General features: G+C 35.8%; 1 long non-coding RNA gene and 1 other non-coding gene across 2 annotated transcripts in view; one reads left to right on the forward strand and one right to left on the reverse strand.

The window, feature by feature from the left end:
• Nucleotides 1–18,076, reverse strand: part of LOC113625978 (uncharacterized) — a 161,941-nt gene extending 143,865 nt beyond the window's left edge. Inside the window, exons 1-2 of the long non-coding RNA XR_003434976.1 lie at nt 17,917–18,076; nt 11,455–11,615 (exon numbers count right to left, since the gene is read on the reverse strand). This is a non-coding gene — a long non-coding RNA (uncharacterized LOC113625978). The remainder of the gene's footprint in view (nt 1–11,454; nt 11,616–17,916) is intronic.
• LOC113626145 (U6 spliceosomal RNA) lies at nt 1,750–1,852 on the forward strand. The gene has a single exon (XR_003435054.1). It is a non-coding gene; the product is annotated as a U6 spliceosomal RNA (small nuclear RNA).
• Nucleotides 18,077–26,319: the final 8,243 nt, after the last annotated feature.

The following is a 26,319-nucleotide window of genomic DNA, read 5'->3' on the forward strand; positions in this document are numbered from 1 at the left end:
TTCTTTTTTAAGGCTGAATAGTATTCCCCTGTATGTGGCGTTTGGGTGTGTACACACACACACACACACACATACACACACACACACCACATCTTCTTTATCCATTCATCCTTCTATAGACACATACACTGATTCACATCTCAGCCACTGTGAATAATGCTGCAATGAACATGGAACAGCAGGTATCTCTTCAATATACTGACTTCATTTCCTTTAGATATATGATCACAAGTCAGATTGCTGGATCATATGGTAGTTCATTTTTAATTTTTTGAGGAATCTCCAGACTGTTTTCCACAATGGCTGTACCAATTTACATTCCCACCAACAGTGCACAAGGGTTTCCTTTTCTCCATATCCTCACCAACACTCATCTCTTGTCTGAGAATGCCCATTCTAACAGATGTGAGATGATACGGCATTGTGATTTTTATTTGCATTTCCCTGTTGAATAGTGATGTTGAGCATTTTCTCATATACCTGTTGGCCATTTGTATGTCTTCTTTTAAGAAATGTCCATTCACATGCTTTGTCCGTTTTTAAATCAAACTATTAGTTTTCTTGCTCTTGAGCTGTTTGAGTTTCTTATATATTTTGGATAGTAACGCCTTATCAGATGCATGGTTTGTAAATATTCTTTTCCCATTCACTCTGTTGACGGTTTCCTTTACTGTACAGAAGCTTTTTATTATAGTTTGATGCAATCCAATTTGTTTATTTTTGCTTTTGTTAGTTGTGCTTTTGGGGTCATATGTAAAGAAATTATTGTCTAGATAAGTGTCAAAAATCTTTTTCCCTGTGTTTTCTTCTAATCGTTTTACAGTTTCAGGTCTTACATTTAAGTCTCTAATTAATCTTGGCTTGATTTTTTTATATGGTGTGTGATAAAAGTTCAGTTTCATTCTTCTGCATGTGGATATCCAGTTTTCCCAGCACAGTTTATTGAAGAGACTGTCTTTTCTTCATTGAGTGTTCTTGGAAGAAAATATATGGATGTATTTCTGAGGCTCTCTATTCTGTTCCAATGGTCTATATGTCTGTTTTTATGCTAGTACAAAACTGTTTTTATTACTATAGCTTTGTAGTGTATTTTAAAATCAGGTAGTGTGAGGCCTCCTGTTCTTTTTGCTCAAGATTGCTTTGGCTATTTGAGATCTTCCATATAAATTTTAGAATTTTTTTCTATTTCTGTGAAAAATGCCATTGGAATTTTGATAGAGATTGCACTGAATCTGTATATCATTTGGGTAGTATGGACATTTTCACAATATTAATTTTTCCAATCCATGAACATGGGCTATCTTGCCATTTATTTGTGTCTTCTTCAATTTTTTTAATCAATGTTTTATAGTTGTCAAGTGTACAGACCTTTCTCTTCCTTGGTTAAATTTATTACTAAGTATTTTTCATTCTATTGTAAATGGGATTGTTTCCTTAACTTCTTTTTTGGACAGTTGTTGTTAGTGTGTAAAAATGCCACTGATTTTTGAATGTTAATTATATCCTGCAACTTTACTAACAACAATTTAAAATTTTGTAAGAATTTATGAAAATCTTACTTTGTGAAATTTTAATAATTTTTGTTTAAATAAGAAAAACCTTTATTTGTTTCCATTTTTCTGATATGCCTATAAATCTGCAGCATTACTAAAAGATTACTGATAATGATTTCACAGCTGTTCTTTCATTACAATGAGATGTATTTCAGCTACAGCTAAAGTTTTTAACTAATTTAAAGCACTAGGGTGCTTACTTTAATAGCAAATATACTAAAGTTGGAACAATACAGATATTATCATCCTGTGCAAGGATGACATGCAAATTTGTGAAGCATTTCATTAAAAAAATTTTTTTAAGTACTAGGGTACTCTTACATTACCACCATAGGTATATTAGTGTTCAATTTCCTATAAAGCATGTGTGTTCCACACTTTCTGGGATGAAAATCATTTTCTCTGATAGAAGAGTCCAATCCAGTTTAGTAATTCAATGGCTCTGCTATCTCTATATCATCTACCCCACCCCTACAGAATTCTTGTATCTTCTTAGCAATTCTTTTGCCAAACCAAACTTATACAAAGTCATTTTAATTTTCTTTAGCATTTTTTACAATAAATTGTTCTTCTCTTTAAACTTCCTAGATTATACTTCTATGCCTCTCTCTTCTATTCATTTATCCAATCATTATTTCCCAAGTGTGTACTATAGTATGGACACATTTCCAATGTTTTGTACATGCCCTTTTATGATCTAACAGCTATGTTCAAACTTCCCCAGTGTTTAACATCTGTTCATATTCTCTCTATAGATTATCTACCTATCTATTCTTTCTATATTTTCCACCCGAATTGTTAGCTACTTTAACTTTTCTATATATGCATTCTCTTAAGCTTTCTCAAATTCTTCAGAAATGAGAAAGAATGAATAATTATATACACAAACATTAAGATGTCCTTTTAAAATCTGAACTCTAAAAGGTTTAATGTGTAGCCAACTGCACTGTCAGAATTTTACTCATGAGAGTGGCTTCCTGTCAACCTGTTAGGCTATAATTATTATATGAGTAACCTTACTCATATAATCTCTGATCTCAGGAATGTTTCTTGTTTTCTGCTGATCATTTTGAAATAGGGATTTTCTACATTTCTTGTATGTGTCTAACAATGTCCAGAATCTCTTCTTTGACAATTCTAAACTTCAAAATAACAGAATAGAAGTTCCTCTCTTGGCTTCCACTACTTTCTGTAAAGATAAATTGTCAGCAATCAAACACATGTAAAATGTTTGGCTTTCAATGAAATGAGAAATCAAACAAACCCTTTTATATTTACCCACATGGTTACCTTTGATACTCTGCATTACTTTATACAGATCCAGATTCCACCTGGTAACATTTTTCTCTGCCTGGAGGACTTCCCTTAACATTTCTTACACTGTAGGTCTTCGGCAGATAAATATTTCAGCTTTTATATATGTGAAAAGGTCTTCTTTTTTATGGAGGTAGAATTGACTTACAACATTACATTAGTTTCAGGTATGCAACATAATGATTCGATACTTATACATATCACAAAATGATTACCACAATGTCAGGTTAACACCCATCACCACAAAGATTTTTTTCTTGAAATGAGAACTTTTAAGATTTACTCTCTTAGCACCTTTCAAATATTCAATACAGTATTATTAACTATAGTAACCATGCTGTACATTACATCCCCATGACTTATTCATTTTATAAATAGAAGATTTTAGAAAAGCTTTTCAGTTTGTTTTCATTTTTGAAAGATATTTGAGCCTGAAGTAGAATTATAGGTTGACAACTGTTTTCTTTCAATACTTCAAAGATGTTGCACTGCTGTCTTCTGACTTGCATCACTTCCAACATGAAATGTACTGTCATTTTTAACTTCATCCCTATTAATGTCATGTATACTTTTCCTCTGGCTGCTTTTAAGAATTTTTTTTCTTTTTTACCATTTTATTCAATTTGATTATAATTTGCCTTGGCATAGTTTCCTTGATGTCTTTTGTGCTATGGGTTTGTTAAGCTTCATGGATATGTGGTTCTAGCTCTCACCGAAGTTTGGAAATTTTCAGCCTTATTTCTTAAAATTATTTTTTGTGTCCCCTCACTCTTTCTTTCCTTTCAAGGATTCCAGTTACACATTTAAGCCACCTCAAACTGTCCCATAGTTCACTGATACTTTATTCTTTTTTTGTCTTTTTTTCTCACTGTACTTCCTTTGAGATATTAACATTTTCTATTACTGTCTTGAGGTTAACTAATTTTTTAGTCTGAACTAACTAATCTGCTGCTAACTAGTGTACATTTTTTCATACATTATATCAATACTTGCCATCTCTAGAACTTTAATTTCTGCCTTTCTGTTTGTGCTATTGCTCTACTTAATATGCTCAATGTTTCTTCTACCTTCTTGAACATAAAGAATATAGTTATAATAACTGTTTAATGTACTTTCCACTAATTTTGTCATCTGTATAACTTCTGGGCCTCTTTCTATTTATACTTTCCTGCTCCTTTGCATACCTAGTAATTTTTTTTTTATTGAATGCTACACTCTGTGAATTTTACCTTGTTGGGTTCTGGATATTTTTAATTCCTATGAACATTCTTGAGCCTTGTTCTGGGAGGCACAAATTCAGTAAGCCAAAAAATATATATATAAAAGACGAAACTAACTGAGAAAAAAACCTGCCATTCACGGATGGCATAAAATCACTTGAGGAAATTGTTTTTAAAAATAATAATAAATTAGTAGGATTAATCATTTTATTTAGCAAGAAGTATGAATCATTGGTAAAGCAAATCTTTAATAAAGACTATTATACTTCTTTACACCAAGAAAATAAAGCTAAACAATGAAAATATTTAAAAGATAACATTTTGATAGCATTAAAAAACTTCAAAGGTGGACGACGGGAAGATGGCAGAAGAGTAAGATGCGGAGATCACCTTCCTCCCCACAGATACACCAGAAATACATCTACACGTGGAACAACTCCTACAGAACACCTACTAAACGCTGGCAGAAGACCTCAGACCTCCCAAAAGGCAAGAAACTCCCCACGTACCTGGGTAGTGCAAAAGAAAAAAGAATAAACAGAGACAAAAGGATAGGGACGGGACCTGGACCAATGGGAGGGAGCTGTGAAGGAGGAAAGGTTTCCACACACTAGGAAGGCCCTTCGCAGGCGGAGGCTGTGGATGGCTGAGTGGGGGGAGCTTCAAAGACACGGAGGAGACAACAGGGGTGCGGAGGACAAAGTGGCGTGATTCCCGCACAGAGGATCGGTGCCGACCGGCACTCACCAGCCCGAGAGGCTTGTCTGCTCACCCACCGGGGCGGGCAGGGCTGGGAGCTGAGGCTCGGGCTTCGGTGGCGGAGCACAGGGAGAGGACTGGGGTTGGCGGCGTGAACACACCCTGAAGGGGTTAGTGCACCACGGCTAGCTGGGAGGGAGTCCGGGAAAAGGTCTGGAGCTGCCAAAGAGGCAAGAGACTTTTTCTTCCCTCTTTGTTTCCTGGTGCACGGATTAAGAGCGCTCCTTAAAGGAGCTCCAGACACGGGTGCGAGCCGTGGCTAAAAGCGCAGACCCCAGAGACGGGCAGGAGACGCTAAGGCTGCTGCTGCCGCCACCAAGAAGCCTGTGTGTGAGGACAGGTCACTATCCACACCGCCCTTCCGGGGAGCCTGTGCAGCCAGCCACTGCCAGGGTCCCGGGATCCAGGGAAAACTCCCCCGGGAGAACGCAAGGCGCGCCTCAAGCTGGTGCAAGGTCACGACGGCCTCTGCCGCCGCAAGCTCGCCCCGCACTCCGTACCCCTCCCTCCCCCCGGCCTGAGTGAGCCAGAGCCCCTGAATCAGCGGCTCCTTTAACCCAGTCCTGTCTGAGCAAAAAACAGACGCCCTCGGGCGACCTACACGCAGAGGCGGGGCCAAATCCAAAGCTGAGCCCCTGGGATCTGTGAGAACAAAGAAGAGAAAGGGAAATCTCTGCCAGCAGCCTCAGAAGCAGCCGATTAAAGCTCCACAATCAACTTGATGCACCCTGTAGCTGTGGAATACATGAATAGACAAGGTATCATCCCAAATTGAGGAGGTGGACTTTGAGAGCAAGATCTATGATTTTTTTTCCCCTTTTCCTCTTTTTGTGAGTGTGTATGTGTATGCTTCTGTGTGAGATTTTGTCTGTATAGCTTTGCTTTCACCATTTGTCCTAGGGTTCTATGCATCCGTTTTTTTTTAATTATTTTCTTAATAATTAATTTTAATAACTTTATTTTACTTTATCTTCTTTCTTTCCTTCCTTCCCTCCTTTAGACAACGAATCATCCCAAATTGAGGAGGTGGACTTTGAGAGCAAGATCTATGATTTTTTTTCCCCTTTTCCTCTTTTTGTGAGTATGTATGTGTATGCTTCTGTGTGAGATTTTGTCTGTATAGCTTTGCTTCCATCATTTGCCTAAGGTTCTATCCGTCCATTTTCTTGTTTTTTTTTTAAGATTTTTTCTTAATCATTATTTTTTAATTTAATAACTTTATTATAATTTATTTTATTTTACTTTATCTTCTTTCTTTTTTTCCTTCCTTCCCTTCCTTCCTTCCTCCCACCATCACTCCCTCCCTCCCTTCTTTCTTTCTTTCCTTCTTTTCTTCTTCCTTCCTTCATTCCTTCCTTTCTTTCTTTCTTTTCTTTCTTCCTACTTCTATTAATTCTTTCCCTCTACTTTTTCTCCCTTTTATCCTGAGCCATGTGGATGAAAGGCTCTTGGTGCTGCAGCCAGGAGTCAGTGCTGTGCCTCTGAGGTGGGAGAGCCAACTTCAGGACACTGGTCAACAAGAGACCTCCCAGCTCCACATAATATCAAACGGCGAAAATCTCCCAGAGATCTTCATCTCAACGCCAGCACCCAGCTTCACTCAACGACCAGCAAGCTACAGTGCTGGACACCCTATGCCAAACAACTAGCAAAACAGCAACACAATCCCACCCATTAGCAGAGAGGCTGCCTAATATCATAATAAGTGCACAGACACCCCAAAACACACCACCAGACGTGGACCTGCCCACCAGAGAGACAAGATCCAGTCTCATCCACCAGAACACAGGCACTAGTCCCCTCCACCAGGAAGCCTACACAACCCACTGAACCAACCTTAGCCACTGCGGACAGACACCAAAAACAACAGGAACTATGAACCTGCAGGCTGCAAGAAGGAGACCCCAAACACAGTAAGATAAGCAAAATGAGAAGACGGAAAAACACACAGCAGATGAAGGAGCAAGATAAAAACCAACCAGACCTAACAAATGAAGAGGAAATAGGCAGCCTAGCTAAAAAAGAATTCAGAATAATGATAGTAAAGATGATCCAAAATCTTGGAAATAGAATACACAAAATGCAAGAAATATTTAACAAGAACCTAGAACTAAAGATGAAACAAACAATGATGAACAACACAATAAATGAAATGAAAAATACTCTAGATGGGATCAATAGCAGAATAACTGAGGCAGAAGAACGGATAAGTAACCTGGAAGATAAAATAGTGGAAATAACTACTGCAGAGCAGAATAAAGAAAAAAGAATGAAAAGAACTGAGGACAGTCTCAGAGACCTCTGGGACAACATCAAATGCACCAACATTCAAATTATAGGGGTTCCAGAAGAAGAGAAAAAGAAAGGGACTGAGAAAATATTTGAAGAGATTATAGTTGAAAACTTCCCTAATATGGGAAAGGAAATAGTTAATCAAATCCAGGAAGCACAGAGAGTCCCATACAGGACAACTCCAAGGAGAAATACGCCAAGAAACATATTAATCAAACTGTCAAAAATTAAATACAAAGAAAAAATATTAAAAGCAGCAAGGGAAAAACAACAAATAACACACAAGGGAATCCCCATAAGGTTAACAGCTGATCTTTCAGCAGAAACTCTGCAAGCCAGAAGGGAGTGGCAGGACATATTTAAAGTGATGAAGGAGAAAAACCTGCAACCAAGATTACTCTACCCAGTAAGGATCTCATTCAGATTTGATGGAGAAATTAAAACCTTTACAGACAAGCAAAAGCTGAGAGATTTCAGCACCACCAAACCACCTTTACAACAAATGCTAAAGGAACTTCTCTAGGCAAGAAACACAAGAGAAGGAAAAGACCTACAATAATGAACCCAAAACAATTTAGAAAATGGGAATAGGAACATACATATCGATAATTACCTTAAATGTAAATGGACTAAATGCTCCCACCAAAAGACACAGATTGGCTGAATGGATACAAAAACAAGACCCATATATATGCTGTCTACGAGAGACCCACTTCAGACCTAGAGACACATACAGATTGAAAGTAAGGGGATGGAAAAACATATTCCATGCAAATGGAAACCAAAAGAAAGCTGGAGTAGCAATTCTCATATCAGACAAAATGGACTTTAAAATAAAGAATATTAGAAGAGACAAAGAAGGACACTACTTCTTGATTCGATCCAAGAAGAAGATATAACAATTGTAAATATTTATGCACCCAACATAGGAGCACCTCAATACATAAGGCAAATGCTGAAAGCCATAAAAGGGGAAATCAACAGTAACACATTCATAGCAGGGGACTTTAACACCCCACTTTCACCAATGGATAGATCATCCAAAATGAAAATAAATAAGGAAACACAAGCTTTAAGTGATACATTAAACAAGATGGACTTAATTGATATTAATAGGACATTCCATCCAAAAACAACAGAATACACATTTTTCTCAAGTGCTCAGAGAACATTCTCCAGGATAGATCATATCTTGGGTCACAAATCAAGCCTTCGTAAATTTAAGAAAACTGAAATTGTATCAAGTATCTTTTCCGACCACAACAGCATGAGACTAGATATCAATTACAGGAAAAGATCTGTAAAAAATACAAGCACATGGAGGCTAAACAATACACTACTTAATAACCAAGTGATCACTGAAGAAATCAAAGAGGAAATCAAAAAATACCTAGAAACAAATGACAATGGAGACACAACGACACAAAACCTATGGGATGCAGAAAAAGCAGTTCCGGCAGTTTTGGAAGTTTAGCTACAGCAATCAGAGAAGAAAAGGAAATAAAAGGAATCCAAATCGGAAAAGAAGAAGTAAAGCTGTCACTGTTTGCAGATGACATGATACTATACATAGAGAATCCTAAAGATGCTACCAGAAAACTACTAGAGCTAATCAATGAATTTGGTAAAGTTGCAGGATACAAAATTAATGGACAGAAATCTCTGGCATTCCTATACACTAACGATGCAAAAAGTGATCTGAAAGTGAAATCAAGAAAGCACTCCCATTTACCATTGCAACAAAAAGAATAAAATACCTAGGAATAAACCTACCTAAGGAGACAAAAGACCTGTATGCAGAAAATTATAAGACACTGATGAAAGAAATTAAAGATGACACAAGTAGATGGAGAGATATACCATGTTCTTGGATTGGAAGAATCAACATTGTGAAAATGACTATAATACCCAAAGCAGTCTACAGATTCAATGCAATCCCTATCAAACTACCACTGGCATTTTTCACAGAACTAGAACAAAAAATTTCACAATTTGTATGGAAACACAAAAGACCCCGAATAGCCAAAGCAATCTTGAGAACGAAAAACGGAGCTGGAGGAATCAGGCTCCCTGACTTCAGACTATACTACAAAGCTACAGTTATCAAGACAGTATGGTACTGGTACAAAAACAGAAAGATAGATCAATGGAACAGGATAGAAAGCCCAGAGATAAACCCATGCACATATGGTCACCTTATCTTTGATAAAGGAGGCAGGAATGTACAGTGGAGAAAGGACAGCCTCTTCAATAAGTGGTGCTGGGAAAACTGGACAGATACATGTAAAAGTATGAGATTAGATCACTCCCTAACACCATACACAAAAATAAGCTCAAAATGGATTAAAGACCTAAATGTAAGGCCAGAAACTATCAAACTCTTAGAGGAAAACATAGGCAGAACACTCTATGACATAAATCACAGCAAGATACTTTTTGACCCACCTCCTAGAGGAATGGAAATAAAAACAAAAATAAACAAATGGGACCTAATGAAACTTCAAAGCTTTTGCACAGCCAAGGAAACCACAAACAAGATGAAAAGACAACCCTCAGAATGGGAGAAAATATTTGCAAATGAAGCAACTGACAAAGGATTAATTCCCAAAATTTACAAGCAGCTCATGCAGCTCAATAACAAAAAAACAAACAACCCAATCCAAAAATGGGCAGAAGACCTAAATAGACATTTCTCCAAAGAAGATATACAGACTGCCAACAAACACATGAAAGAATGCTCAACATCACTAATCATTAGAGAAATGCAAATCAAAACTACAATGAGATATCATCTTACACCAGTCAGAATGGCCATCATCAAAAAATCTAAGAACAATAAATGCTGGAGAGGGTGTGGAGAAAAGGGAACACTCTTGCACTGCTGGTGGGAATGTGAATTGGTACAGCCACTATGGAGAACAGTATGGAGGTTCCTTAAAAAGCTACAAATAGAACTACCATATGACCCAGCAATCCCACTACTGGGCATATACCCTGAGAAAACCGAAATTCAAAAAGAGTCATGTACCAAAATGTTCATGCAGCTCTATTTACAATAGCCTGGAGATGGAAACAACCTAAGTGCCCATCATCGGATGAATGGATAAAGAAGATGTGGCACATATATACAATGGAATATTACTCAGCCATAAAAAGAAATGAAATTGAGCTATTTGTAATGAGGTGGATAGACCTAAAGTCTGTCATACAGAGTGAAGTAAGTCAGAAAGAGAAAGACAAACACCGTATGCTAACACATATATATGGAATTTAAGGAAAAAAATGTCATGTAGAACTTAGGGGTAAGACAGGAATAAAGACACAGACCTACTAGAGAATGGACTTGAGGATATGGGGATGGGGAAGGGTGAGCTGTGACAAAGCGAGAGAGAGGCATGGACATATATACACTACCAAACGTAAGGTAGATAGCTAGTGGGAAGCAGCCGCATAGCACAGGGAGATCAGCTCAGCTCGGTGCTTTGTGACCACCTGGAGGGGTGGGATAGGGAGAGTGGGAGGGTAGAGGGGTGGGATAGGGAGAGTGGGAGGGAGGGAGACGCAAGAGTGAAGAGATATGGGAACATATGTATATGTATAACTGATTCACTTTGTTATAAAGCAGAAACTAACACACCATTGTAAAGCAATTATTCCCCAATAAAGATGTTAAAAAAAAATTGAGTAATGTACTACCCACTCTTTTTTGTCAGTTTATTTCATTCCTCCTATTTATTCTGAGAGGGCTAGATGTACTAATTCTTGTTAAATATGAGTATATCACAGTTTGTTTATCCATTCATTGACTAATGGACATTTGGGTTGTTTTCAGCTCTATTATTACAAATAAAGTTTTATGAACGTTATATGAACTATATGAATAAAGCTATGAACACTCATGTACAAATTTAAAAAAACATCAAATACTGAGAGATAAATCTAATAAAGATGTGTAAGACGTCAACATAAAAATTATAAAACTTCAGAGAACATTTAAAGAAGCCCTAATTTAAAGGAAGCCTACATTTACTTTCAGAATATAGTGGCCCAATCATAAAATGAAGATAAATATTCAAAGAACTACATATGAGATCTCCAAAGAGATAAAGAATAGGATCTACTTTTAAAAAAAAATTACAAACATAGCTGTGACCAAATTAATTTTTGTTCTTATGCCATAAATGACCATATATAAATAATTTCAATAATAATAGTATGGCTTATAATAATGAGGTATATATATCACATGTAATCCTATAAACCCTAAATTCTTGGTAATAGATATAAGTAATGTAATTTTGGTATCCACATATTACCTTATAGCCAGCAGGCCCAGGAGTAGGAAAAACTTCTTTCTGAACCAGGAAGAGAGTCTGAGGAACAGAAGAACCAAATGCACTTTTCTTTTGTTTCTTCAAGCAGGTATTGCTAAAGTTGTCAATTAAAGTATTGTTTGGGATATTATAAAACCCAGGACCTAGAATTATGAAGAATATCATATGTAAGAAACACTTTTAATTCTTTTAAACTGAGTAACTTTATTATTTATTTTACTTTATTTATTGAATGAAAGATTCTTTAACTTCTATAGTGCTTTATAATTTTCAAAAGTTTTACACATATGATTTCATATAATCCCAAAATAACCCTTTTACTTTTCCCCGCCCTTGTATTGCTCCTCCCCCCTTCCCTCTCCTCACTGGTAACCACTAGTTTGTTCTCTATATCTGTGAGTTTACTTCTTTTCTGTTTATTCACTAGTTTGTTGTATTTTGTAGATTCTACATGTAAGTGATATCACACAATTTGTCTTTCTCTGTTTGATTTATTTCATTTAGCAAAATACCCTCAAAGTCCATCCATATTGCTGCAAATGGCAAAATTTCATTGTTTTTTATGGCTGAGTAGTATTCCATTGTATATATACACCATATCTTATTTATAAACTGAGTAACTATAAATGAAGCAATTTTTTAGAAAGAATTCTCATATATTGCTGGCAGGAATGCAAAGTGCTTTGCCATTCTGAAAAACAATTTGTCAAATTCTCATAAAGTTAAACATATACTTACCACATGACCCAGAAATCCTACTCCTAGTTATTTCTGCAAGAGAAATAAAAACAACCCAAATGTCCATTAGCTGGTGAACAGATAAACAAAATGTGCTACACCCAAACAATGGAATAATACTCAGTAATAAAAAGAAAAAATAAATGCAACAACATGAATGAACCTCAAAAACATCATGCTAAGTGAAAGATGATAAACACAAAATCCTAAATAATGTGTAATTCCATTTATATAAAATTCCAGAAAATGAAAAATCATAGGAACACTGACAGTTACTTAGGGCCAAGGGTGGGGGTAGAGATTAACTGCAAAAGGACATGAGGAACTTTTTTTTTTTGAAACCTAGATGAACTTGGGTATGGCAATGATGTTTTATTTTATTTATTTTTTAAATAAATTTATTACTTTTTTATTTTTATTTTTGGCTGCGTTGAGTCTTTGCTGCCACTTGTGGGCTTTCTCTAGTTGTGGCGAGTGGGAGCTACTCTTCGTTGCGGTACACAGGCTTCTCATTGCAGTGGCTTCTCTTGCTGCAGAGCACAGGCTCTAGGCATGGGGGCTTCAGTAGTTGTGGCATGCAGGCTCAGTAGTTGTGGCTCATGGGCTCTAGAGCGCAGGCTCAGTAGTTGTGGTGCAAGGGCTTAGCTGCTCCACGGCATGTGGGATTTCCCCAGACCAGGGCTCAAACCCACGTCCCCTGCATTGGCAGGTGGATTCTTTAGCACTGCACCACCAGGGAAGTGAGAGAACGGTTTAAGAATGATGGAGGTGTTCTAAAACTTGATTAAATAGTGGTGATTATCTGACTATGTACAATTACCAACACTCATCAAAATGTACACTTAAAATGAATTATTTTTATTGTGTAAATTATACTCAGTAAGGAAGGAAGGAAGGAAGGAAGGAAGGGAGGGAGGGAGGGAAGGAGGGAGGGAGGAGGGCAGGAGGGAAATTCTTGATGCCAAAAAGTACTGAAATCTTGATGTAACAACATTAAAAATCAATTTGGAAGAGAAAAAAATCAGCTATCACCCAATCTTCCTATTATAGTATTTAGTTATTTAAATTTTTGCCTTTTACCCTTTAGTGTACATTTATAACCAGGAACATTTTCTACAGTGACAATCTGAGTGAATAACATTTCTTTTTATTCATTCAAAATAATACAGACAACTTTCTTTGCCATTGATAAAAGTTTTTATCAAGACATTCAAATATTTGAAACAAATATTTGTATATGTTTTATAATTCAGTATTTTCAAGAAATCAGTTCCAGTGAGCAGCAATATTCATAAAATGCAATATCAAATACTTGAAAGAACACCTGATTTGGTTGTACTCATGTTATCTGGAATCTACTAAATTAGATCTGCAACTAAATAGGTATGAACCATCACTTAAATCTCATTTGTTTTTCTGGGCTTCAAGTTCCTGTCTGAAGATAATAGGAATTGACTAGATCAGTGCTAGTCAAAATGTGATCTGTGAACTGCTGCCCATCCAAGAACAATCTACAATAAAAGGAGCTTACAACTAAATGTAAATTGACTCACTAAACGTTTTATAACTAGTCTTTCTCCATGAAGGAAGCATTGTGTGGATTTACATTCTGGTGCAATCTCCTTTCTCACTGCAGGCAGGAAACAAACAAGTGGGCATGAGGCTAGATGATACTTTAGGTTCCTTCTGGTTTAAAAGTGATCAAGTCATTCTACACAGTCAAATCCTCTGTACTCCTGATACATGTAAGGTTTTTCTCAAAGAAGCTGCCCACAAGCTCTTCCCAGTTTTTCAAAATATTCTAGTTCTAAAGTCTATTCCCCAAAAGTCTGTCGTGCCAACTCTCAGAAAACCTAAATGCCAATACATCTTATTTCTGACGTCTTCCAACATTCCTCCACTGATAATGCTTGGGAAAAATATAAGTAGAGAGCATAATGAAAACTATTTGGGCCACCATTTAAGGGACTTAAAATACAAATATCTTAGATTTGGCTCTCTTCTGGCATGAGAGGACAACATAACATTGTGACAAGTGAGCTTAAGTACTTAAATATAGGGACCTCAAGGTGTGTGCATTTCAGGTACTACCTTGTTAAGGTTCTGATTTGAAAAGCCACCCTGATCATTATAATTCACTTACATTAGAGGTTTTTTATGTTCATTTTCCAGTTATTAAGTGTAGCAATGCCCAGGAACCCCAGAGTTAGACAGCTTAGGATGCCTTCGAACAGTAACCTGCCACAGCTCTGAGGCATATATTAGGTGGTTGAATCTGTTCTATGACTGATTTGTGAGTCTAAGTCATTACTGTATACTAATATCTACATGGGAAAAAGAAAACACACGAAGGCCATTCTCACTAATTCTTAAAATATGTAAGATCAGGATTAGATTTTAGAGGTCATCATAATTAAACTTTATCCTTTGAAAATAAAATAACCTTTGGGGAATTTATAAAACTTTATTTGTAATACATTAGACCATCAAATTGAAAACAAGGCCCAAACTTCAGGCAGTTGGGTCACTGAATAAATTGATATTTTGAAATAATTTGTATTTCAGATTCATGATAAACACTACTGAGCTAGGCGCATCTGGGGTAGTGCCTAGCACCTATATAAGACCTCTCCAGAATGGCAGTCTTAAACTAGTCAGATTTCTATCTAGAAGCTCAGGTCTCCAAAATCAATTGTTTCTATAGGCCCAGGTATATGCTGTTAAGCTTATGACTTTGCCTGAGAAGTGCTAGAATATCACTTCCACTGCATGCTATTGGAGAAGAAAGCCACCAGACTAGCCAAGATTGAAGATGTAGAAGAATAATACTCAACCTCTCAATGGCATAAATAGTAAATAATTTTATACCATGAGTACAGCATTACTATAAGGAAAAATTACCGTGTCAAAACTTGGAGCAATGGTTTGGGATCAGGCAATGGGCCAGAAGCTGAAACAACTCAAGACTTAGAGAAATGGCCTTGAGGAGACAGTTGGTAATGGCTTAAAGAGAGTGATAAAAATGTTATGGAGGTTGGAGAAAAGATCATTTGTATTCTATAATGGCAGAAATTTTGGCAAAACTAATACTTGGAATAGTGAAGAAAACACCTAATAAAATAGTGGATTCTAGCTCAGGAAATGTCTAGGTTAAATATCAAAAGTGCCAACTAGTTGCTTTTAGCTGTGTGTGAGAAGGTATAGTTAGAAAGAGATAAGCTAAAACTGCTCAGTTTTCAAGCAGAATTTATAGGAAATAAAATGAAACCAATATTTTCTGAGTTTGAAAGTAAAATTGTTTTTCATCCCCAGTCTCTCCACACAGCAAAAAGCTCTCAAAGCAAGAAACGCCCCGAGACCAAATCCAGGGTTTAGCTGTAAGACCTTTGTTAAGACCTCAAAAAGATTTAAGATGGTATCTCATAGAATCTCTCAGTTACAGAAAAGAACATCTAGGAATTTTAAGGCCATATGTCATAGACCCTCTAAGCTAAAACAATAGTGCAATAGTGCTCCTAAGAATCTAAGAGTACAGAAACACAGCAACACTAAAGGTGACCCAAAGTAGACAAAGGTTTTTCTAAGAAGTACATGTGAGCTTGGCTTTTGTCCAGTGTATTTGATTATAAATTAATACAATAATAAACCTACAAAGTTTTAATAAGGAATGAACCAACCTGGAATGAAACAAACAACAACAGTACAAAATGAAAAGTGGCTCATAGACCCCGGATCTCCCTGGGCAGGAAGCAGGTTGAGAAAGCTGAAAACACAGCCTATTTCTTATAGAAGAGGAAGGATGTTTCAAAGGATGAAACCAAGAGCCTAAAAGGTAAAACAAAGCACCACAGGAAATCTTTCTCCCAGGGAGCCCAACTGAGCCCTAACTAAGAAAATGGCAACATGTGCCAGCTTGGACTTCAGAATTGCTATAGGCCTGTGACTTCTATTGTCACTGAGCAGGACCCCATGGGGCCTTCTCAGGACAGATACCCTCACCCAATGCCCTCTGCCTGTCTCTTATCTGTAGAAAACTAGCCTCCTAGGCCTTCCACAAATTCCAAAGAATAAATTTAATCAGAGAAGGGAGAAAATGCAGAAAGAAAGGAAAACAGTCAAGCAAGACAAAATAATAATAATTTAGCCATTCAACAAAGTCAAGCATTTTTAGTTCCTCCTCAAAGGCTATAGCTAACATTCTAAGCCATGTCCTTTGAGCTGTTTTGCAGATACTGAAACCTCCACCAGGTGGAAGAAGTTAACTGTATGCTGCCCACAAACAGGTAGACCCCAGAGTGGCTGGAAACAGAAGGTTGATGATGTTGACTCCTGATTACCTCACAACTAACCCATCAGAAGAATATCCATGAGCTGATCACGCACCCCACAGTTCCCCTCCCTCACCCTGTCTTTAAAAACCTTTCCCTGAAAGCCATTGGGGAGTTTGGGCCTTTTGAGCACTAGCTACCTGGACTCCTTGCTTGGTGCCCTGCAGTAAATGCTGCACTTTTCTTCACCACAACCCTGTGTCAGTAGATTGGCTTTACTGCACACAGGCAAGTGGACCCAAGTTTGATTTGGTAATACTGTGGGCCTCCAGTTTTCTCTCTTTTTTGAATAGGAGTTTCTAGTACTATTATCCTATCTCTCTCCCACCGATATGTGTTGAATATATGGGGGAGATAACTTGTATCTGTAGTTCACAGCTCTTCTGATAGAGAAGAGAGATATACAAGATGATCTGAAGGACCACACCCAAGAATCCCCACCTGAACCTACACCTGACTTAGATAACAAGATCCTGGTCTTTAAGATTATACCATACTTGCCTGAGACTTTGGAGGCCTTGAGAAGGCATGTAGGAAAAATGAAAATATTTTGTAGCCAGAGGGTAATCTATAGCAGATTAAAGATGGCCACAAATTCCTTGCTACTCCTGTCATTGAAAGATGAAGTTTCATGTCCTTCTTTTCAATATAGGCTACCCTGTGCCACTTGATTGACTAACAGAAAGTGATGTCCTGGAATTTCTGAGGGTAGGTCATAAGAAGCCTTGCAGCTTCCTGCCAGGTCTCATGGAGCCCTGAGCTACCATGTGAAAAGACCAGCTACCCTGGGGCAGCAATGCTTGAGCTATGCATGCACTCTGAATAACAGTCCCATCTGAACTCTGCCTTTTAGCAGTCCCACAGATTAATGGGATATGATGGAAAAAGTCTGTTTTTTTAAGCCACTGAGTTTGTTATACATCAGCAATGTGTTAGTCATTATATGTTATTTTTGTGTTATAGTTTTAGATTATCCACTGTATACTAGAATACCCACTGAGAATACTAGAACATGTGATTGGACATCTCCAAAATAAAATTTTAACAAAACTGAATATCATAAGTTATATTACTGGCAGTGACCACATAATTTACATATATGTTCACCTACCAAAGGAAAATTAGGAAATTTATTGAAAAAAGGAAAACAATAGAAAATTACAACTAAGAGATATGACAAGTTAAATTAAAATCTTACTAAAACTGTACATTATTTTCACCTATCTGTGTTTAGTGTAGAGTCAATGCTTAAAAAAATGTTGACTTAAAATGACACCACCACCCATAGAACAGAAAATTGTACTTTCTGGTGCATCCATTTTAAGAATATTAAGTTGCATAAAGCTAAAGAGTAGATACATATGAATTCATTGCTAACCTGGCATTTTCTCTGTCCTAGAGTCTTGTGTGAATCAAGCAGCACTTTGACCAAATGAGGTATTTTTCAGTTCTGGTGTTTTCTTCAAGGGCTTGAAAGCAGTTCGAGATTCATTATATGCAACAGGAGCTGGGGTGATTGATTTCATAGGGACAAACCTTTAGTGAAGAACAAGAAAATATGCCAGTAAGAAACTATGGTACGTTTTGATATTTTGTGAGTTAAAAGCTGCTTTCTTAGTAATATAACATCTGGAGTTTATTTCTTAATGGAGTGAAGAAAATGTAGATGAGTAAAGATATCTATCAAAACATAAAATATATACTTTTAGAAAAATCATCCATATATTAATACAGTAATGCATTATGTACTTTGCTAAGCCAGAAAGACTTTTCAAAGGAAATCATCTCAATATGAGATTCAGATGACAGTGTGTGGACAATCTTCACATTTAAAATATTCTGCAAGATAATAAAGAAAAACTACATGATCTAACATGGTTTCTTCTATGTAATAAAATTACACAAATTGACAAAGTTCCTCAACATATATATTCAATTAACCCAACGATACCATTAGCTACCTTAAGAAAAAAATCTTAGATTCAAGTGGTATATAAATCCACTTTAACTTATAATATTAAAGTTATGATTTTATAAACTTACAATAAGCTTATTATAAATTTATAATATTTAACTGATTGATATTAAATATACATGTATCTATATGTAAATTATGAAATCTTATGAAATATAGCATTGAATAATCTATTTTTTTAACTTTTTTATTTAGAATTAATTTAAAATTTGGAACATTCAAATTTATGAATAAAAATAATACAGAAAATACCTGTGCAATGATTACCCAGATGCACCTGCTAACGTTATGCCATTCACTGTTTTCATTTGCCCACTCTATTTCTGTCTTTCTCTCTGTTTGTATGTCCGTTCCTCCCTCTCTGTCTCTCTACACACACACACACACACACATATGCACCCATATATATAGAACCATTTAATGGAAAGTTATGTGTGTTGTGGCCCTTTACCCCTAAATACTTTAGTGCGTATTTATTAAAAATAGGGATATTTTCTTACATGTATTTTCTTAAATGAATCAATGATATGACTTTTATCTAATGTACCATTCATATTCCAAATCTGTCAGTTGATCTAATTATAATTCTATTGCATTTTTCCCCTCTAATACATAACCTAGTCTAGGCTCAGATATTGCTTTTAGCCTCCTTTCATGTAGGAACATTTCCAAAGCCTTCTTAAATACTATTTTATTATTTAAATGCTGAGTCAATGTTTTTAAATGGTAATACTCAACCCTGGCTGCATATAGAATTACTTGAGGAGTTAAAAAAAGTATTGGTGCCTGGGTCCTATTCTGAACCAGTTGAATCAATCTCTGGGAGAGAGGAAAGAAAGCAACTGCGTATCAGAATGTATTAAAATTTCCCAAAATATTCTAATATGCAGCAAGAGTTGAGAACCATTATTATAAAGGAAATCTTATGTTTTAAAAATTAATAGTTGAAGACATAAGAAAATTCAATGCATTTACATAAAATACCAGACAACTCGTTAAGTCAAGACTAAAATAAGTATCCCAATAACATAACATGTCTTTAATTCTATAAATCAAAAATTGTGTTCTAAGTCCACCTTGTTAATTTCATTATTGCTTTTTCAATCATAATCATTAATAAATCTATTCATATTCAGCTAAACACTAACACTACCCCTAGCAGGCAGTCCTGTTGGTTTTAACTCTTCCATATCTTTCACCCCAGAACCATGATTCTTTTCTTCATGGTCCTCTTAAGCAAAATTGATATCATATTCTTTTTCATTTCTGAAAATATATTTAAAATATTATAATTGGTGCCAAGTAATGTCACATTAGGACTGTATATCAGATGAACAGGAATAGCATAAAAACTGAGAGTTCTAGTTGTAAAAATGGTATTTTTAAAATCAAGGGCACACACACGATATCCCATTCCCTCACATCCATTCTGTGTAGTACCTTAAGTACTATCAAGTTGCTCAAGGCAGAAACCTGCTGTTCATTCCTGATTCTTCCTAGTCCCTCACCACAACATCTAACCCATTAAAAAGTCATGTTAACTGTGTCTCCAAAATATACCTGCAATCTATCTGTCTCCAAGGAGTTGCCTCTTAAGTACAATGAAACTAAAGTAGCCCGCTGTAGTCATCTGAAGGTTAATAACCTTCCCTAGTTAAATAAGATAATCTGAGTTTTACATAGTACAATTGGTTAAATATCACAACGACTTGATCTGGCCACTGTGACATAAAGGTTTGCTAGTATTATAATGTTCTTGCCTTAGGAATATCTTAGATACCTTCAAGTCCCCTCAATATAGACCTTGGAGAACAGGATTACTGTGAAATAGACTCTCACATCACTAATAAAGGCCCCAGTGGCAGTTTTAGATATAATTTACAGCTAGGCTCCAGAGAGCCTTCAGAACCTTCTCCAAAAGATATGCATGTCCTCATAGATTACACGTCAACACTTCACATATTCATTAGTATATTTTAAAACCCAGACTAAAAGCTCTTATAAGCTAAACTGAACTTCCACATAAGCAAATTTGCTTAGTAGACAATGTTTAATAAATAATTGCAATTTGAATATTCATCTCTGCATATTATTGTTAATAGTGTAATCTTAAGTCATTTCCTTTTACCCACATTTCTGGCAAAATGATTTGCCCAGGCTGCATCTGTTCCTAATTTGCTTAAATACCATTTTTCTTTTTATAATCTCCCTAACACCACTGGATTTGTTGCTGGCATTGCATTATACCTATTATACACTAAATATGAAATAACTATAGAACATTACCCGGGATTGAGAAAGAAAAGCAGGTGAGGCATGATTTACGTTTGATGACATACTTTCATTCTTCTGAAATTGACTTTTAATGTCATATTTTCCTGGCCCTGGTACTCCCTAAATTACAGAAAGAAAAAAATACATACTCTCATTAAGAAAGCATCTATAGCGCCTAAGGGAACAGTTGGCTAAATATCTGAACAAAAGCTACAGGGCTTTTAAGTGATATTACCAAAGCACTTCATTAAAAAGCAAGCCAGAACAAACTTCTTAAGAGCAACGGCAACAACAACAAAAAAAAAAAAAAAAAAAAAAAGGAAATTTTCCTTAGCAAAGCCTCCCAGGAACCTGAAAACACACTACTTGAGACTTTGCTGCCCCCTACTGATAGAGCTCAGAAAAAAATTATCTAGTTCTTCACGTGATGTAGACACTACAATGAATAAAAGTAGTTTCTATATTTCTTCCATTTAACTTTATACAACCAGCTCATCTCTAAAAAATATTTTACTGTCTTTTCAAATTTCTATTAATCAGTAGACTGCTTTGTTTCCAACAAATAAGCTTTAGGATATATTTTATTTTAACTACAAATGTTAGATGTAAGACATTAAGCTTTTAACTAGATATTTTATAATAGATAAAAATTAATTCAGTAAACATTGGGATTGGGTTTTAATTATCTTGCTAATAAAATGTAAATATATATATAGAAGTACTATTTAGTCATCATCAAATATTTTAACTACCTTGACAAAGTACCTTTCATAGTATAAAAAAGATAGATTTAAATCTTCTGCTTCATATAATATCTCCCCTACTTTTCTATAGTTGAATTATTCCTTAATTTACGAATTAAATACTTGGCTTATAACTTGGATGTATAATGAAATTCTATCAGCAAATCCTATCACCTATATCATAACAATACAGACAAATCCAACCATGTCACTCCACCTCCACAAATACTCTGATCCAAGCCACGATCTCTTACCCGGATTATTGTGAAATCTTCCTAACTGCCTCCCTTGCTTCCACCATTGCCCATTTCAGTCTGTTTCCAACACAGAAACTAGTGATGGATCCAGATAAAACCCTTGGTCAGATTGCACCACTCCCCTTCTCGAACCCATCCAATGGCTTCCAATCTCACTTCTGGCAAAAAACCAAGGTCCTTAATATGAAATGAATTTCACCCCCAGACACACTATTACCACTCTAACCACCTATCCTACTACTCTCTCCACTCATTCACTCTGTTTCCCAAAAAGATCAGTCATATATCCACCTCAAAACCTTTGCACTTACCATTCTCTTTGCTTGGAATGTTCTCCTAGACAGCTCCAGGGCTCACTCTTTCAATTCAGTCAGTTCACTACTCAACGTTACCTTCTCAATGAGTCATTTCCAGGCCACCCAACATAAAATTTCATTGCCTGCCCCAAACAATTCCTGTCCCCTCTCCTACCTATTTTTCAACCTTATTGTTTTTTACTATCCAAAATATGATTTCCTGCAATGTTATAAGCTCCAAGAGGGCAGTTGTTTTTTTGTTTTGTTTTGTTTTGTTGGCTGCTGTATCTTTAGAGTATAGAAGAGTAGTTGGGGCATAGTTGGTGCTCAGTAAATACTTGTCAGAAGAATGGATGAATGCATGCATTGTATTTTCACTGACCATACAACGATTTTAGAGATACGTTCCTCTGGGAACTAATGTACCCCCAAATAAGAGCATTATCCATTTCTAATTATAGTAAAATACCTATAATTATAATAAAAAATAATAATTTGAACAATTCTTTAGGAGAAATTCTTATACAGAAATATCTCTTCTTATAAATAAATTATATTCTAAAAATTTATGCAAAGTCCATGCTATGTTGTCTCAAATGAACAAATTTACACAATTATTTGATAGCTGATAGAAAAGATTCACTTTGGTCATGCATGTAAGATTGTTTTTTATCTATGAACTTGTAGATAGTTACATTTAGAAGAAAAGAAACTTCTGCATAAGTCTGTGTTTATATAAACCTATGAAATATGTATCAAATACAGAAATACGGATATTCAAATACATGATGGTAATCTGTTTTCTTGAACTTTTCAGATATGCTATATCTACCTTCTCTCTGTATAGGAAGGCATGATAAACAATTATTAGCTACTGACAAACAGGGACTACTTTCCTACTGTTTTCAACAGTTGTCTAAGTGGTCATTACTATGGAGCATAGGGAAAAGACTAAGTGTGAATAATGAGATAAGTGAATATACTTAGTCCTGAGAACTATTTTGCATAAAAGACAAAATGAAATCTTGACCCCTTCAGTGAACACTTCTTATTCCTTTTCTTCTGTTTTTCCATAAAGTTCCTAGTATTACTGAACTTTGCTTCATTAAATAAGATAGAGCAGTAAAATCAGGTCCTTACTTCTAAAAAGTTAGACTTAGGATTTAATAAGCCAATTAAAAATAAGCTCCAAAATAGGACTGTGAGACACTGACCACTGAAAGGCAGGTCTCTGTTTATGACAATATAAAGAAGATAAAAAGACTTTACAAAGACCAAACCCGAGGCACAGGCTGAAAATGCTGTAATATTTATCCTGCTTTTCCACACTGTGATCAACAAAACACCTGCACTGATACCAACCTATTAAGTACATGGCCTCCCAGTGTCTCATCTGAGATATGGTGAATTAGAATCTTGATGGGCCCAGGAATCTGCACTTTGACCAAGCCTCATAGAAGATTCTCATGCACAATAAAGAAACACAGTTCAGCCAAAAAGGGGTCACTACTACAGCTTTTTTTGCTAAGCACATCCATCTTAAGGCAGAAGGCCCAGATCTTGAAAGTATCCTACCTTGGGAACAGAAGTTAAAGATTATTGAGGCATGTTGTTTATGGCATTTTTTCATGTGCAAGCTAATAAAAATGGGCCTGTCTTTAAAAACTAGGGTATAATCAATCATTCCTGGTGTGCAGGAATTAAAAGCTTCCTGGCTAATGCTAATGTGCAGTCAGAACTGAGGCCCTAAAACAGTTTAAAACTCACACTGCTGGGCCTCATCCAGGTACAGTCACTTTCCACTAGTTCCGTAACTGCCATTTTTCCCTAGAGTTTCAGAGTCCCCTTCACATCAGTAAGGACAATAGTGACACCAGGCTGCCAGGTATTTCTTTCAGCTCACGTTCTATTATTTAAATTCTGTAATCACATTTTTAATTCTCAAATTACCTTTCTTATTCTCTAAATCTTCTTTATTCACACGTGCATTATTCTCCATGTTTCTGTGGATATAATTATAATTTTAATTATTTATAATTTTGTTCTATTATCTGTTTCCTTCGAGTTTCATTGATGTTGGCTTTTTGTTTGTTTTTGTGTTTCACATTGGAGGGTTTCCTCAAATGTCTGTCTGGTGAGCCCTTGCTCTTCATTCAGACATAACAGTGAGTCCCTAAAAATATCTGACTGAAAATTTCACACAAGAATAGATGTGACCTGAGGGACTTCCCTGGTGGTCCAGTGGTTAAGACTTTGCCTTCCACTGCAGGGGGTCCATGTTCGATCTCTGATCAGGGAGCTAAGATCCCATGTGCCTTGCAGCCAAAACACCAAAACATAAAAACAGAAGCAATATTGTAAGAAATTCAGTAAAGACTTTTAAAATGGTCCACATCAAAAAAAAAAAAAAAAAAAAACTTAAAAAAAAGAACAGAAGTAACTTGAAATCTATTGTACTTAATTATGTTGTGATAGAATCACAACTCAGCCTTTGTATTAGCAGGCCCCCAAAGGTCAGTCTTTTCTCAAGTCTGGCTGACAATTTAGGTGAGTGGGAAAGCTGCCTAGAACTTTCTCCCCATTCTGTATATAAGCTTTTACTTAAACTCTCCATTTCGTTCCTGCATTTACTTTTAATTATGAAAAATTAAAAACAAAAAAATAATGGAGAGAATAGTACAAGAAATTTCCACATACACATCACCCAAGGTCAATAATCCTCAACTCGCGTCCATATGTGTTTTCTAATCCTCATAGAAGATTCTCATGCACAATAAAGAAACAGCCTCCCCAATTCTCCCAACCTCCCCAATTCTCACTCTAATGATGCAGAGGCAAGTCTAAACTATCACATAATTTCATCAATGAATACTTCGGGATGTATCTCTAAAAAATAAGGGACTCTTAACATAACCACAAAACCATTTTTCTATCTTAAAAAAAATCAGCAGTTATTTAATTCATCTGAATTTTTATTCAGAGTTCAAATTTTTGTGACTGCCTCAAATTTATGTGTATATTAAATATGTGTGTATTAAATATAGAAATATGTAAATATTATATGTTTGTGCATTTTAATCAGAAACCATTTAAAGTCCATACTTATAAATGGTCAATACCCCAGTATCTCAGAATGTAACTGAATTTGGAGATAAGGCCTTTAAAGAGGTCATTAATTTAAAATGAGGTCTTTAGAATGGGCCTTAATTTAGTGTGACTGGTGTCTTTATGAAAAGAGAAAATTTGGGCAAAGATGTGAGCATGCAGAGGAAAGACCATGGGATGAAGACAGTGATTTACAAACCAAGGAGAGAAACCTCAGAAAAAAATCACTGCCAACATCTTAATCTCAGACATCTAGCCTCCAGAACTGTGAGAAAATAAATTAATTTTCTTATGCCACTCAGTCTGTGGTACTTAGTTATGACAGTCCTAGCAAACTAATAGAGGGAGGAAGCTATGACATAAGCATGGATTCAATCCATCTTATACAACTAGAAGCCCTTCTATCTCTTTCTACAAAAACTATAAAATATAAAGAAAATATACCGGCAAAGGCTAAGAGTCATGGTGGTAGTAATTTTGAGAAGGAAAAAATCAGCTTTACCACACTTTTAACACATATTATCATAGTTTGATAATATTAACTGAATGGATGGGACTATAAAGATAGACTGATGAATACCATCCATAACTTTTGTCCTTTCTGTATCTCTTTCAAATACAGAAGATACTTTTCAAGAACTGATATTTGCACATAATGGAATAGCATGCATATAGCACCTAACACTACGCCATGGACTTAAACTGATTATTTAAATACAGAACTCAAAATAAAAAATATTAAAACTGAGGATATTATAATGATTACCAAATGAGTCTGATGTGGTAGGATACAGAAAGAAGTCTAATTTTAAGATTTTCATTTGTTTCTACACGCTTTAGCTTCACATCTAATTTAACTGTTGCCAGTTATTCTAGTATAATTTTGACTAAGTAGCCTAATTCTAAGGCTACATCCTCCTATATCCAAGCTATAATGCAATAACATTGCAGAAAACGTGTAAAGAGGGGGTAAAATTAAGATATTTTTATTACCATCCATTCAGATATCAGAAAAAGGTTTTATTTTTGCTTAGAGGCTTTTCTTAGTCTATAAAACTCACTTCTCCAATTAACACTTCCTTAGATAATGTTTTTAGTTCTCCCTATCTGTAATCCTTCTTACAAATAAAA

Source organism: Aethalodelphis obliquidens, unplaced genomic scaffold, assembly GCF_003676395.1.
Source record: "Aethalodelphis obliquidens isolate GAN/ISIS:26980383/991018 unplaced genomic scaffold, ASM367639v1 scaffold17, whole genome shotgun sequence".
Lineage (NCBI taxonomy): Eukaryota > Metazoa > Chordata > Mammalia > Artiodactyla > Delphinidae > Aethalodelphis > Aethalodelphis obliquidens.